Consider the following 12572-nt stretch of genomic DNA (forward strand, 5'->3'; position numbering starts at 1 on the left):
AGGTCCCAGCTCCGAAGCAGAGGTCAGATGTAGAAACCTCTGAAGTTGTGAAAGTAATCTGTCAGCACAAGTTCTGCGTACAAAGCCTTTCACACAAGCAGGCAAAAAATTAGACATGAGATTTCAATACTTATGGGTATCTTTTGCTGCCATGTCTTCAGCTCCTTCAATTGCCAATCCCAAGGAGATTACTTGCATGCAGCCTAATGGACTGCAGGTAAATGCAGAAGGTAGGCAAGTTGGCACCAGCTTATTGATGTGCTGTCAGTTTCCTTGCTTTTCACTCCCTACCCCAAACCCACATGTTCCTGCCATTTAAAATTCAGCCCAAATAAACATTGTTCACCTTCTGTAACCAGCGAATTAGTGTTAACCTTCTGTAGATACGCAAAGAATCAGTTTTTCCGGCTTCACATTCTTCTCTATCCCAAAGACTGTCTACTTTCATCTCTGTAACAACGCCCGCCTTCACCCCTGTCCCAGCCCATCTCATGCCAAGTATCCCATCTGTGCCTTTTCCTTCCAGACTCTACTCTTTCAATTGGCCAGTCTCCAGCCCCCACCCTCAGTAAACTCCCACTCATCCAAAGCTGGGTTGCCTTTATCCTATCCTGAACCACTCACCCATAACCCCTGTCCTCATTGGCTTCTTGTTCTGAAACACCTCCAATTTAAAATTCTCATCCTTATGTTTAAATCCTTTGATGACCTTACACCTCCCTATCTCTAACCTCCTCCAGTCATTCAGGCCCAACCTTTCAGCCCTCTTCTGTGCCTCCCCGCCCTTCACCCACCATTGGTGGCTAGGCCCTCAACTACACAAGGTCAGACAGGATAAATCTTTTTACTTATCCCTTTGCTGCCCTAGACCACTAGTCATGTACAGGAAGTTGGAGTCATTGCATTCAAGCAGCTAAACAATTTTCTCCTGCATATATTTTCAACTTTACAGAAGAATAGAATAAATAAAACCCTTCAAGCATATGGGATAGGAGCAGAAGGGCCATTCAGCCCTTCAGGCCAAAGTTGTACAACCCTCAGAGAAAAAAAATTCTCCTCATCTCTGTCCTGAAAGGGCAACCCCTAATTTTAAAACAGTGCCCCCTAGTTCTGGACTCACCCACAAACAGCCTTTTCACATTCACCTTGTCGAGACTGTTCTGGGTCTTATATGCTTCAATCAAGTCACCCCTCACTTTTCTAAATTCCGGTGGAAACAAGCCCAGACTGTCCAACCTTTCCTCATAAGACAACCCATTCATCCCAGGTATCAATCTAGTAAACCTCCTTTGAACCGCGTCCAACGCATTTACATCCTTCCTTAAATAAGGAGATCAAAACTGCACAAAGTATTCGAGATGTGATCATATGAAGATACAAAATAGGAGCAGAAGTAGGCCATTTGGCCTACTCCACCATTCAATAAGGTCAAGGCTGGTCAGTTTGTATTTTGAGTTCTACATTTTCATCTACCCCCGATAACTTATGATTCCCTTGCCTAACAAGAATCTATTTACCTGTGCCTTAAAAAGATTCAGTGACCCTGCTTCCACTGTCTTCTGAGGCAAAGAGTTCCAAAGTCACACAACTGTCTGAGAGAAAAGGATTTCTCCTCATCTCTGTCCTATAAGGTCGACCCCTAATTTTAAAACATTGCCTCCTAGTTCTGGGCTCAAGGGGGAACATCCTTTCCATGTCCACCTTGTCAAGGCCATTCAGGATCTTATATACTTCAATCAAGTCACCCCTGACTCTTCTAAGCTCCAGTGGAAACAAGCCCAGTCTGTCTAACCTTTCCTCATAAGACAACCTGCTCATTCCAGTTATCAATCTAGTAAACCTCCTCTGAATCGCCTCCAATGCATTTACATCCTCCTTAAATAAGGAGACCAAAACTGCACACAGTATTCGAGATGTGATCTCACGAATGCCCTGTATAACATCCTTGCTTTTATGTTCAATTCCTCTCGTAATAAAGGGTAGCAGTCCGTTAGCCTGCTTGATTACTTGCTGTACCTGCACGCTAACTTTTTGTGACTCATGCACGAGAACACCTAGATCCCTCTGCACCTCGGAGTTCTGCAGTCATTCTCTGTTTAAGTAATACTCTGCTATTTTATTCTTTCTGCCTAGGTGAACAGCTTCACATTTTCCCACAATATACTCCATCTGCCAGATCTTTGCCCACTCAGACTGTAGTCAGAGGATGGCAATAACAACGAAGATTAAGTGTGCTCTTCAACAGATAGGGGAAGAACAGATGGTAAGGTCTCTGCCTGGGTGAAAACAAATAGGGATGTACTTGTTACCAGAGATGTCTTGTAATGTAAACCTATATGTTGACGAGATCGGAATCTGGAAACTGTTCTTGTACGTGACCAATAATGTATAAAAATATGTTGAATACTTGTAGTTTAGCAGAGTACTGTCTCAAGCTGTATTGAGACGGTGCCTGCCTTGCAATTGCTCGAATAAACGATCGAAACCTGTACCTGAGTCTCCTGTATCCGTTTGTCAAAGTGACCACAACACAGTAGTATCTGAAATTTCACACAAGTAGCAATTTACGTCATTTGAAAGATGAGGGTAGAGTTGGGCTGGTATCTGATAGTCTCAACAATCGCAGCTAAAGTTCATTTTTGAACATTTGATATAGAACAAGAAGGCTACTGATCTATTATAATTGTACCCCAACATGAATTAACCCAGCACATAATACCCCATCATTAGGTACCCAGCATCAATTACCCCAGCATCAATTACCCCAGCATGAAATGCCCCAGCATGAATTAGCCCAACATGAATGACTCCTGCATCAATTGCCCCAGCAGGAAATACCTCAACATGAATTACCCCCACAGGAATTAGCCAAAGCATAAATTACCATATTCCATTCATTAATTCCCTTCAGGGTAGGGATGGAGATAACAGATCGCAAATAATTGCCGGAGACTGTGAAGGCAAGACTGTGAATTAACAGAGAACATCATTTGTGAGTTAGACACGAGATGTTGTCAAATCTGCTGACCACGGACTGCAAAATATGCAGATCTCCCTGTGCGGCGCCTGCTGTGGGAATAAACCATCCCTTTGGGATTTCCCCTGAGGGTTCGCCGTAATTTCGAGAGGTGATCGACGGGAACCACTCCCCAGGTAAATTACATTACCAACCATTTAAACCCCCGCTGGTTCCCTCATTTCTCCGGGGAAAAATCCCGCGGACATTTTACTAGGAGATCGAGAGAATCACTTTGAGAATTGCACCTCCCTCCCTCCCTTTGCATTAGCAGAAATTACACAATGCTACATCAACTGTTGAGAAAAATAAACGCGGTACTGGAAATACAGTACCTGGTGAGCTGACAGGGTTCCCACAGTCAGCACTTGCGGTTAGGTATGAAACTCAACCAGGTCAGTCGCTTTAAAAGAAATGAGATCATTAATTTTTAACTCAACGGTAAACTGGTGGGCTTCATTGTCAGCAGATATTCCCCTCTCTGTTAGCAAGGTAAAACTTTAAATTGCGCTGTTGACGGAGCTCTGCCCACCTCATTCAACCGAAAGTGGACGAATCAGGGTCACTCGCCGATTAAAGATTGAAGGCTCTCCACAGAGTGGTTACTAATCTCCAGATGAGTATTTTGTGAGGAATTCCATAGTTTCACATTTTTGTTCTATCTAATCTATAAACTAGGAACAGATGCTTGGAAGCCTGGTTAGAATTTTATTGCAAGGTTACTATGCATGGAAAGAAAGAGGTCCAACTCCCAATGCAGGGCTAGATGACCAAGGAAAGACTTGCTCTGTAACAGGGCCAAGCAGGATAATGAGTATTAACTTATCAATCCTTCCAACATGGGGCAGGTGGTAGGAGCAGCAGAGATTCCTGGTCAGACAACTGGAGTCTCCACCATCACTATTCATAGCTCCAGAATGAAGTGCTGGGGTTGGGGTGGGGGGGGTTGCTGGTTGGTGTGGATCAGATTGGTGCCAACAGCATGGGGACCTGCCTTTTTGCCTTGCCTGTGGTGGAGGTCATGGTGTTGTGGGTCGGACCTGCCTTCGGGCAGAGGATTGCTCAGTATGAGCTGAGGAGTTATTGTTGGTGGTATTAGGAGCAGGATATTTAATGCATCATCTAACATTCCTTTATCAGTAACTTTACTACACATTGTTTACTTCAAATAGATTACCACCTCTGCTAAAGCAGCAGAGCGAAAAATGTCATACAAATGTGTTGAGCTGTCTTCACTCAATATCAGCAATGGTCACAGTAGCAAGAGCAGGCCATTCAGCCCCTCCAATCTGTTCCAGCACTCAGTTCATGGCTGATCTGTGATCTGCTCCATTTATTGTCTTGGTTCCATATCCTTTGATGCCCTTACCTAACAAAAATCTATCTATCTGAGTTTTGCAAACTCTAATTGCTTCTCGGGAACAGTAGCATAGTGGTTATGTTACTGGACTAATAATCCAAGGACATCGAGGAATTTGGCTTTTATCTGGGTAGGCAGCATGGCTGATGCTGATACAGGGACAGCATTTCTGCTTTGAAAGAAATTTTTTTCTGAACTCGATCGGGCAGGCACCCTCTTGCATTCCCACACGGAGTGCAGAAGCAAAACGGAACATACTTCGAGATACTGTCTACAAAAACATGAGGAGGATAGGTGGGACAAACAAATTCAGAGCTCCCTGGACTGCAAAAGAGATAGAGGGTAAGGCAAAGCAGAAAAGAGGATGTCTTTGACAGATATCAGGTTGATAATACAGGTGAGAACCAGGCTGACCTGAGAAAGTTCTGAGGGGAAGTGAAAAAAGAAATAAGAGAAGCAAAGAGTGTGAGAAGACAGTGGCAGGTAGCATAAAAGGAAATCTAAAAGATTTCCATTGGTATATAAATAGTAAAAGGTGGTAAAAGGAGGAGTGGAGCCATTTAAGGACTAAAAAGGGGATTTATGTTTGAGGCAGATGGCATGGTTGAGGTACTAATTGAGTACTTTGCACTCACTTACCAAGGAAGAAGATGCTGCCGAAGGAATAGTGAAGGAGAAGGAAGTTGAGGCATTGGATGGACTAAAAATAATAAGTCTCCCTTCTAAGACTGAAATGAGTATTTTTTCTCTCTGAGGGTCGTTAGCCTGTGGAGTTATTTTCCACTGTGAAGGCTGCATCATTGAAATTATTCGAGGCTGAGTTAGATGGGTTTTTTTTAATAGACAAGGGAATCAAGGGTTATGGGGGCAGACAGGAAGGTGGAGTTGAGACTACAATCAGATTAGCCACGATCTTATTGAATAGCGGAGCAGGCTCGAAGGGCTGAATAGCCTGCTCTTGCTCCTAAGCCCCATGTTCCTATAAAGAGGTAACAAATAGACTGGCTGTACTTAAAGGTGATAAGTCCCCAGGGTTGGAGGAGGCACATCCAAGGATACTGAGGGAAGTAAGAGTGGAAATTGCAGAGGCACTGATTATAACCTTCCAAACCTCCTCAGAAATCGGACTAGTATAGAGGAGCGAGGAATTGAAAATGTGACACTTTTTTCCTAAAAAGGGTGTAAGGATAAGCCCGTCAACTACAGGCCAGTCGGTACAACCTTGCTGGTGACGGAGCTTTTAGATACGATAATCCAGAGCAAAATTAAGAGGCACTTGAACAAATGTGAATTCATTAAAGAAGGCCAGCACAGATTTGTTAAGGACAAACTAACTTGATTGAGTTTTTTGATGAGATAACAGAGAAGGTTGATGAGGGGTTTGTGGTTTAGATGGTGTAACTCTTTCGAGTTATCAACAGTCACAGATTGTAACTCTTTCGAGTACATTCACAGTTCTTGGTTTCCGGGAGTGGGACATGAACCCACAACCTTCTGATTCAAAGGCGAGGGTGCTATGAACTGAGCCACAGCTGACACCTCATTTAGATGGTGTACATGGACTTCCAAAAAAGGCATTTGTTAAGTATCACATAACAGCCTTGTCAGCAAAGTTAAAGCCAATGGAATGAAGGGGGCAGTGACAGCATGGATACGAAGCTGGTTGAATCACAGCAAACAGAGAGAAGTGGTGAATGGCTATTTTTCAGACTGGAGGAAGGTATATAGTGGAGATCCCCAGGGGTTAGTATTAGGACCATGGCTTTCTTGATCTATATTAACAACCTAGATTTAGGGTCCAGGGCACGATTTCAAAATTTGCGGATGACACAAACTTGGAGGTGGATAGTGATGAAATGAAGAGGACAGAGAGGCTTGTGGAAAGGGAGGACAAGTGGCAGATGAAATTTAATGCAGGGAAGTATGGAGTGATTCATTTTGGTCGGGAGAATGAGAGGTAACATAAAATAAATGGTAAAATTCTAAAGGGGGTGGAGGAGCACAGGGACCTAGGGGCACATGTTCACAAATCATTGAAGATGGCAGGACAGCATGAGAAAGTGGTCAATAATGCATACAGGATTCCAGGGTTTATAAATAGGGGCATAGCGTATAAAAGCAGGGAAGTTATGGCAAACCTTTATAAAACACTGGTTCAGCCTCAACTGAAGTGTGTCCAGTTGTGGGTACCATACTTTAGGAGGAGAAAAGGTTTACTAGAATAGTTCCAGGGGTGAGGGACATGGATAGATTGGAGGGGAAATTAGGGCTGTTCTCCTTAGAGAAGAGAAGGTTGAGAGAAGATTTGATCAAGGCGTTCAAAATCATGAGGGGTCTTCACGGAGAAGATAGAGAGAAACTGTTCCCATTGCTGGAAGGATCGAGAACCAGAAGATTTAAGGTGAATGCCAAAAGAACCAATGGCGACATGAGGAAAATCTTTTTTACACAGCGAGTGTTGGGATCTGAGGAATACACTTTCTTAGGGTGTGGTGGAGGCAGAATCAATTTTGCTTTTCAAAGAGAAAAGAGGAGAAAAAAGTGGCGGGGCCATAGAGAAAAAGGATGGAGTGGCACTCGTTAAATTGCTCTTGCAGAGAGCCAGCATGGGCATGAAGGACCGAATAGCCTCCTTTGTGCTGTGACCGTTCTATGATTCTAAATTCCTCCATGGCAGCTGGGGTGCATAGATTCAGTTAATTAAGTAATTCTGGAATAAAAAGCTAGTATCAGTCATGGTTATCATGTAACTACTAGACTGTTGTAAAAATCCATCTGGTTTACTCACTTCTTTTAGGTCCTTACCTGGTCTGGCCCATATGTGACTCCAGACCCACAACAATGTGGTTGAACTGGCAGTTATCAAGAAGGTGAATCACCAGGGGCAATTAGGGATGGACACTAAATGTTGGCCTTGTCAGTGGCGTTCACATCCTGTGAATGATTTTTTAAAAATCCACAGCTTTTAGAAAGAGAGTTCCATGTTGTGTGAAGAAATGCCTCCTGATTTCCACCTAAATGGTCCAACTGTAATTTTAAGATTGTGTCCCCTCATTTTTTATTCCACCATTGGAGGAGATAGATTCTCTGTATCTAACCAATTTAATCCTGTTAACATGTTAGGCCCCAGTCTTTAGAATACTGAATTTTAAATGTGCTGAAAGTGGATATAACCTATCAATGAAAGAGATTTTGGGGTGAATTTATGGGGGGGGTGGTGTTCTTCTGGAGAACCCCAGGGTGCTGAACGTTACAACAATTCATAACTTGTGCATTTATGTGTTGTTAAATAGACCAAAAGTTTTCAATCCTCTGTGAGCCCCTGTACCAGACTTGGAATGGGAGGTAGGAGCTGATTTTGATTTTGCTGTTATATTAAAGAAAGAGTCACATTTCCTGTTTGAGCTGCAGGTGCATTCCTGTTGTGAGTTTTTTAAACAAAAAATCCAGAACCAGAGCTCCCTGCCACCCATTCTCAGAGGTTATCCAATTTAATCCCCTTTAAACATGTCCAAGAAATTGTAATCGTGAGTGATGTGTGTGTAACGTGAGATTCAAGCACATGAGCTACAAGAAGGTTAAAAATCAAGGATCCTTTATTTCACTGGCATCCAATCTTTATAAAGATTAATGGAAGAGCTTAGCTCAGAGAAATGAACTATCAACAATGGACATTCACAGCCGAAGCTCCAGATCCACCAGGCTACTATTGAGGGCTTAACTCCTGATCTCTAAACAGCTAGGTAGCAGAGCACAGTTGGTGGAGTTTCTACTTCTAATTTCCCATGAGATTACCTTGTCTCCCAGACACAAAGGGGATCTTCCTCTCCTCGTGGCCTCTCATACTCAAGGGTGCTGTCCAGGTGGTCTGCCTAGGTCTCCAGCAGCTGTTTGCCCGCTCCATTGGCTCCTCCTGGTTCTATAGACACTATCAGAGGCTTTGGTCTGCCCTATTCATGGCCTTGGCTTCTCAACACTGCAACTCACCAGTCTTGAACTTCTGTTCTAGCTCCTTGCTGCTGCCCTGCTCTCCCTCTCTCTCTCTCCACAAGACTACTGACCCGAACCCTTCTTCAACCCATGGTCTTGACTTCAGGCTATGTTCCCTCCTTTTTCAGCCTGTGCTCCAGGCTCTGGATCCAGCCCCCAGCCTACTGAGGCCCTTTCCTCTTGCCCCAAGGGGGTCCCAACCAATTCCCTGGCCCGACATCTTCCTTAGATGACCACCTCTGCTGATGGGGACTTAGGGCCCCAAAGGGAATGCCCTACAGTGGGCAAGGTCCAACATCCGGCCCCGCTCCAAAGTCAGAAGTCGGGATGTCGTGGTTCTGCTCATCTCCCCTGCTACATATGCCTAAAAATTCCTTCACTTCTCATATCTGTGAAGGCCAGTATTGTTGTGTGCTATTGATAAATCTGGTGCAACTATCTGAATACAAAATGTTATCTAAACATCAAGATAATAGTAAAGGAATGTCTTGCACGTCCTATTTCCATTACTGCAAGAATTACCTCAAATCACAGTGCTGTAGAATTAAGTGAATTTAATTCTATAATTTGAGGGTTCCTTATTTCTTGCAGTATACAGAAAGGACTGAAATGAAGTAAAAATTGCAGCTTTCAACTTCATGCTGCTATCCCTACTTGTTTTATACAATAGGACTGGGATAATAACAATATTCACCTCATCAGAGTGCACTGGCCACTGACCTAAAGCTTATACAAGTGGAGGGACAGTGCATGTTGATATATGTATATCAACATGAGATAAATGCTCTCCACACATGTTATATAGCTCTACTTTTTGAAAAAGTGCATTCAAAAGGAATTATTTATTAAAATAGTTTTACAAATAATAAAAAGGCTTGCATTTATTGTAGGGCCTTTCATGACCACATGTTGTCCTAAAGTATTTTACAGTTAATGAGGTGCTGTTGAAACATAACCATTAGTCCTAACAGGAGATATAACAACTAATTCACTGACAGCAAGATCCCACAAACAGCAATGTGAAGGTAACCAGATCATCTATTTTAGAGGTGTTAATATTGTAGGATAAAAGCTAGCCAAGGCAATGTTGAGAACTCTCCTATACATCTTCAAAATAGGGCCATTAGATCTTTTGCATCCACTTGAGAAGGCAGACAGAACCTATGGATTAACATCTGAAAGATGGCACCTCCCACAATGCAGCACTGCCTCATTGCCGCACTGGCGTATCCACCTATAATTTGTGCTCAAGTCATTGGTGTAGGAGTTGAAACCATAACCTTCTGACTGCAGCAAGAATGCTACCAACTGAGCCACAGTTGATTCCTGGCAGTGGTGTGCTTTCAGAGTCTCCATTCTCCACTTTGGTTCACGTTCTCTTCCCCCCTCTTTCGCTTGCAAATCTCATGTCTTTTTCAGTATGTCTGTCTCTGTTCACAGTCAGGATGAACTGCCAGGTGACGTGGAATCAAAGGGGAAATGTAGTTGAATCAACACTTAAGTGTTCAGTGCGAATTGGTGAGCCACACTTTTCTGACAAAATTCATCACCTAGGGAAGATTTGGGCATAAAGGTGAAGTCTGAGGCTTTAGTCATGTCTCCAATCAAGAGTTAAATAACAACTTATATTTATATAGTGCCTTTAACGTCAGAAGATGTCTCAAGGTGCTGCACAGAAGCTTGATAAAATAAAGTATGACACTGAGCCATATAAGGAGATTTTAGGTCAGATGATGAAAAGCTTGGTCAAAGAAGTAGGTTTTAAGAAGTGCCTTAAAGGAGGAAAGTGCGGAGAGAGGAGTAGATGTTAGGCAGGGTGTTCCAGAGTTTGGGCCTAGGCAACTGGATGTAAGTCCATCAAATGGTGCAGCAGTTATAATTGGGAATGCATGAGGGGCCAGAATGAGTGGAGTGCAGGTATCTCGGACAGTTGCAGGGTTGGAGGAGAATACAGAGATAGGGAGGGGGCGAAGCCATGGAAGGATTTGAAATCAAGGGGTGGGGGGGATTTCAAAATCAAGATGTTACTTGACTGGGAACCAGTGCAGGTCAGTGACCACAGGGATGATAAGGGAGCGGGACTTGCAGCAAGTTAAGATACAGGCAGCAAAATTTTGGATGACCTCAAGTTTATAGAGGGTAGTATGTGGGAGACCAGCCAGGACTGCTTTGGAATAGGCGAGTTGAGAGATAACAAATGCACAGATGAGGATTTTGGCAGCAAATGAGCTGAGACGGGGGCAGAGTCAAGTATTGTTACGGAGGTGAAATTACGTGGTCTTAATGACAACATGAATATGAGATCAGAAGCTCAACTCAGGATCTAATATGGCACCAAAGTTACAAACAGACTGGCTTAATTTCAAACTGTTGCCAGGGAGAGGAATGGAGTCAGTAGTTAGGAAACAGAGTTTGGAGCAGGGACCGAAAACAATGTCTTCAGCCTTCCCAATATTTAACCGGAGGAAATTTCATTCATTACTGGATATCGGATCAGCAGTCTGATAGTTTAGCAACAGGGTTGGATTTGCCAGAGGTTGGGGCAAGGTAGAGCTGGGAGTTGTCAACATACATGCAAAAGCTAATGGCTTGCATTCAGACGATGTCACCAAAGGCAGCATGAGAAATAGGAGGGGGCCAAGGACAGATATTTGCTGGGGGCAACAGAGGTAATGGTGTGGGAGCAGGAAGCAAAACCATTGCAAATGATTTTCTGGCGACGATTAGATCGATAAAAGTGGAAACACGTGAGATCAGTCCCACCCAGCTGGATGAAATAGGGAGGCAACAAGACTGACATGGCCAAGAGAACTTTCTGACTGGAAATATCATATCCTACTAGCAAACTTTTCTATTCTTTGATTTTGGCATATTGGCTCCCATTATTGGCCTACGCATCGTCTAAAACTGTAGCTACAAAAGGTGCTGCTGCAACCTGACTAGAGACTGTAAAGAAATGAAAAGAATGAAAGCAGCAATAAGGAGTTTTTTTTTTAACTAGAATAAAAAGTTTAAAGTTGCTCTGCTGGGAACAAAGTCCTTCCATGATGTCAAAATAATCCAATTAACAGCCTCAAATATTAACAAGCTTAAAACAATTCATTAACTCATACATAGAAATTTTGCTCTGTTGAGTGCAATCTGATCTATGTAGCCATTAAAAAGCTAGTTCAGTGGTTAATTATTGAATGAATTTTAAGACTGCTTTCCAAAGACCAGCAGATTCCATTTAATTTTCCTTCAAATAACCAATAAGAAAACAAACTAGAAACTTGAGTTGCCAGCCTTGGAAAATTGAAAAAGGCAGTAAAATATGCCCAATGTTAAGCTATTTACTTATTTCTAGTTTTAGGTTGAGACTGTTAATGAAACACTCAATGCATTTCATTCCCCTTAATGTCAGGCTTTATTTTAATTATATAGCTTCCACAGTGACAACAGCTCATAGCTAAGTAAGTACAAAATATTCATTATATAAGTGATTTGACAAAGGAATATTTACTGAATTGTTCATATAAGATTATTGTTGTAAGTGCAATTCTTTACCTCATAAGCTGTGAATGCAAACTGAACAGACTGATAGCAACCAAGTCTGGGAGGCACTAGAATATGTTCTGCCTGCTGTTGGCTTGCTTATCCCAGCGTCCAGACTCTCAACTATGCAGCTAACTGCTGCAGCCTGCCTCCCATCCCAACCATGCTAGGTTTATATTCATATAACAGCTTAACATAATAAACCATTCCAATGTGCTTCAAAGGAGCAATATAAGATGAAATACAACACCGAGGCACATAAGGTGATATTAGGGCAGATGACCAAAAGCTTGGTCAAAGAGGTAGGTTTTAAGGAGTATCTTAAAGGCAGAAAGCAAGGTGCAGGGAGGGAATTCCAGAGCTTAGAGTCTAGGCAACCGAAAGCATGGCCACCAAATCGGGAATGCTCAAAAGGCCAGAATTAGAAGAGCACTGACATTTTGGAGGGTTGTATTGCTGGAGGCAATTACAGAGATAGAGAGGGGCGAGGTCATTGAAGGATTTGAAAACAACAATGAGAATTTTAAAATCGAGGTGTTGCTTTACTGGGAGCCAGTATAAGTCAGCGAGCACTGGAGTGATAGGGGAGCAGGACAGGACTGGTAAGGGTTAAGATAAAGGCAGCAGAGTTTTGGATGACCTCAAGCTTACAGAGGGTAGAATGGGGGACAC

The 12572-nt window shown here is 42.9% G+C and overlaps 2 protein-coding genes across 2 annotated transcripts in view; both read right to left on the reverse strand.

The window, feature by feature from the left end:
- Positions 1–3483, reverse strand: part of LOC144682613 (regucalcin-like) — a 30188-nt gene extending 26705 nt beyond the window's left edge. Inside the window, exon 1 of the mRNA XM_078545107.1 lies at positions 3352–3483. The gene's annotated coding sequence lies outside the window, so the exon portion shown is untranslated. The remainder of the gene's footprint in view (positions 1–3351) is intronic.
- The window catches only part of LOC144682622 (PI-PLC X domain-containing protein 1-like), a 705325-nt gene that overhangs the window by 77198 nt on the left and 615555 nt on the right, over positions 1–12572 (reverse strand). The window lies entirely within an intron of this gene.

This window comes from Cetorhinus maximus, chromosome 7, assembly GCF_964194155.1.
Source record: "Cetorhinus maximus chromosome 7, sCetMax3.hap1.1, whole genome shotgun sequence".
NCBI lineage: Eukaryota > Metazoa > Chordata > Chondrichthyes > Lamniformes > Cetorhinidae > Cetorhinus > Cetorhinus maximus.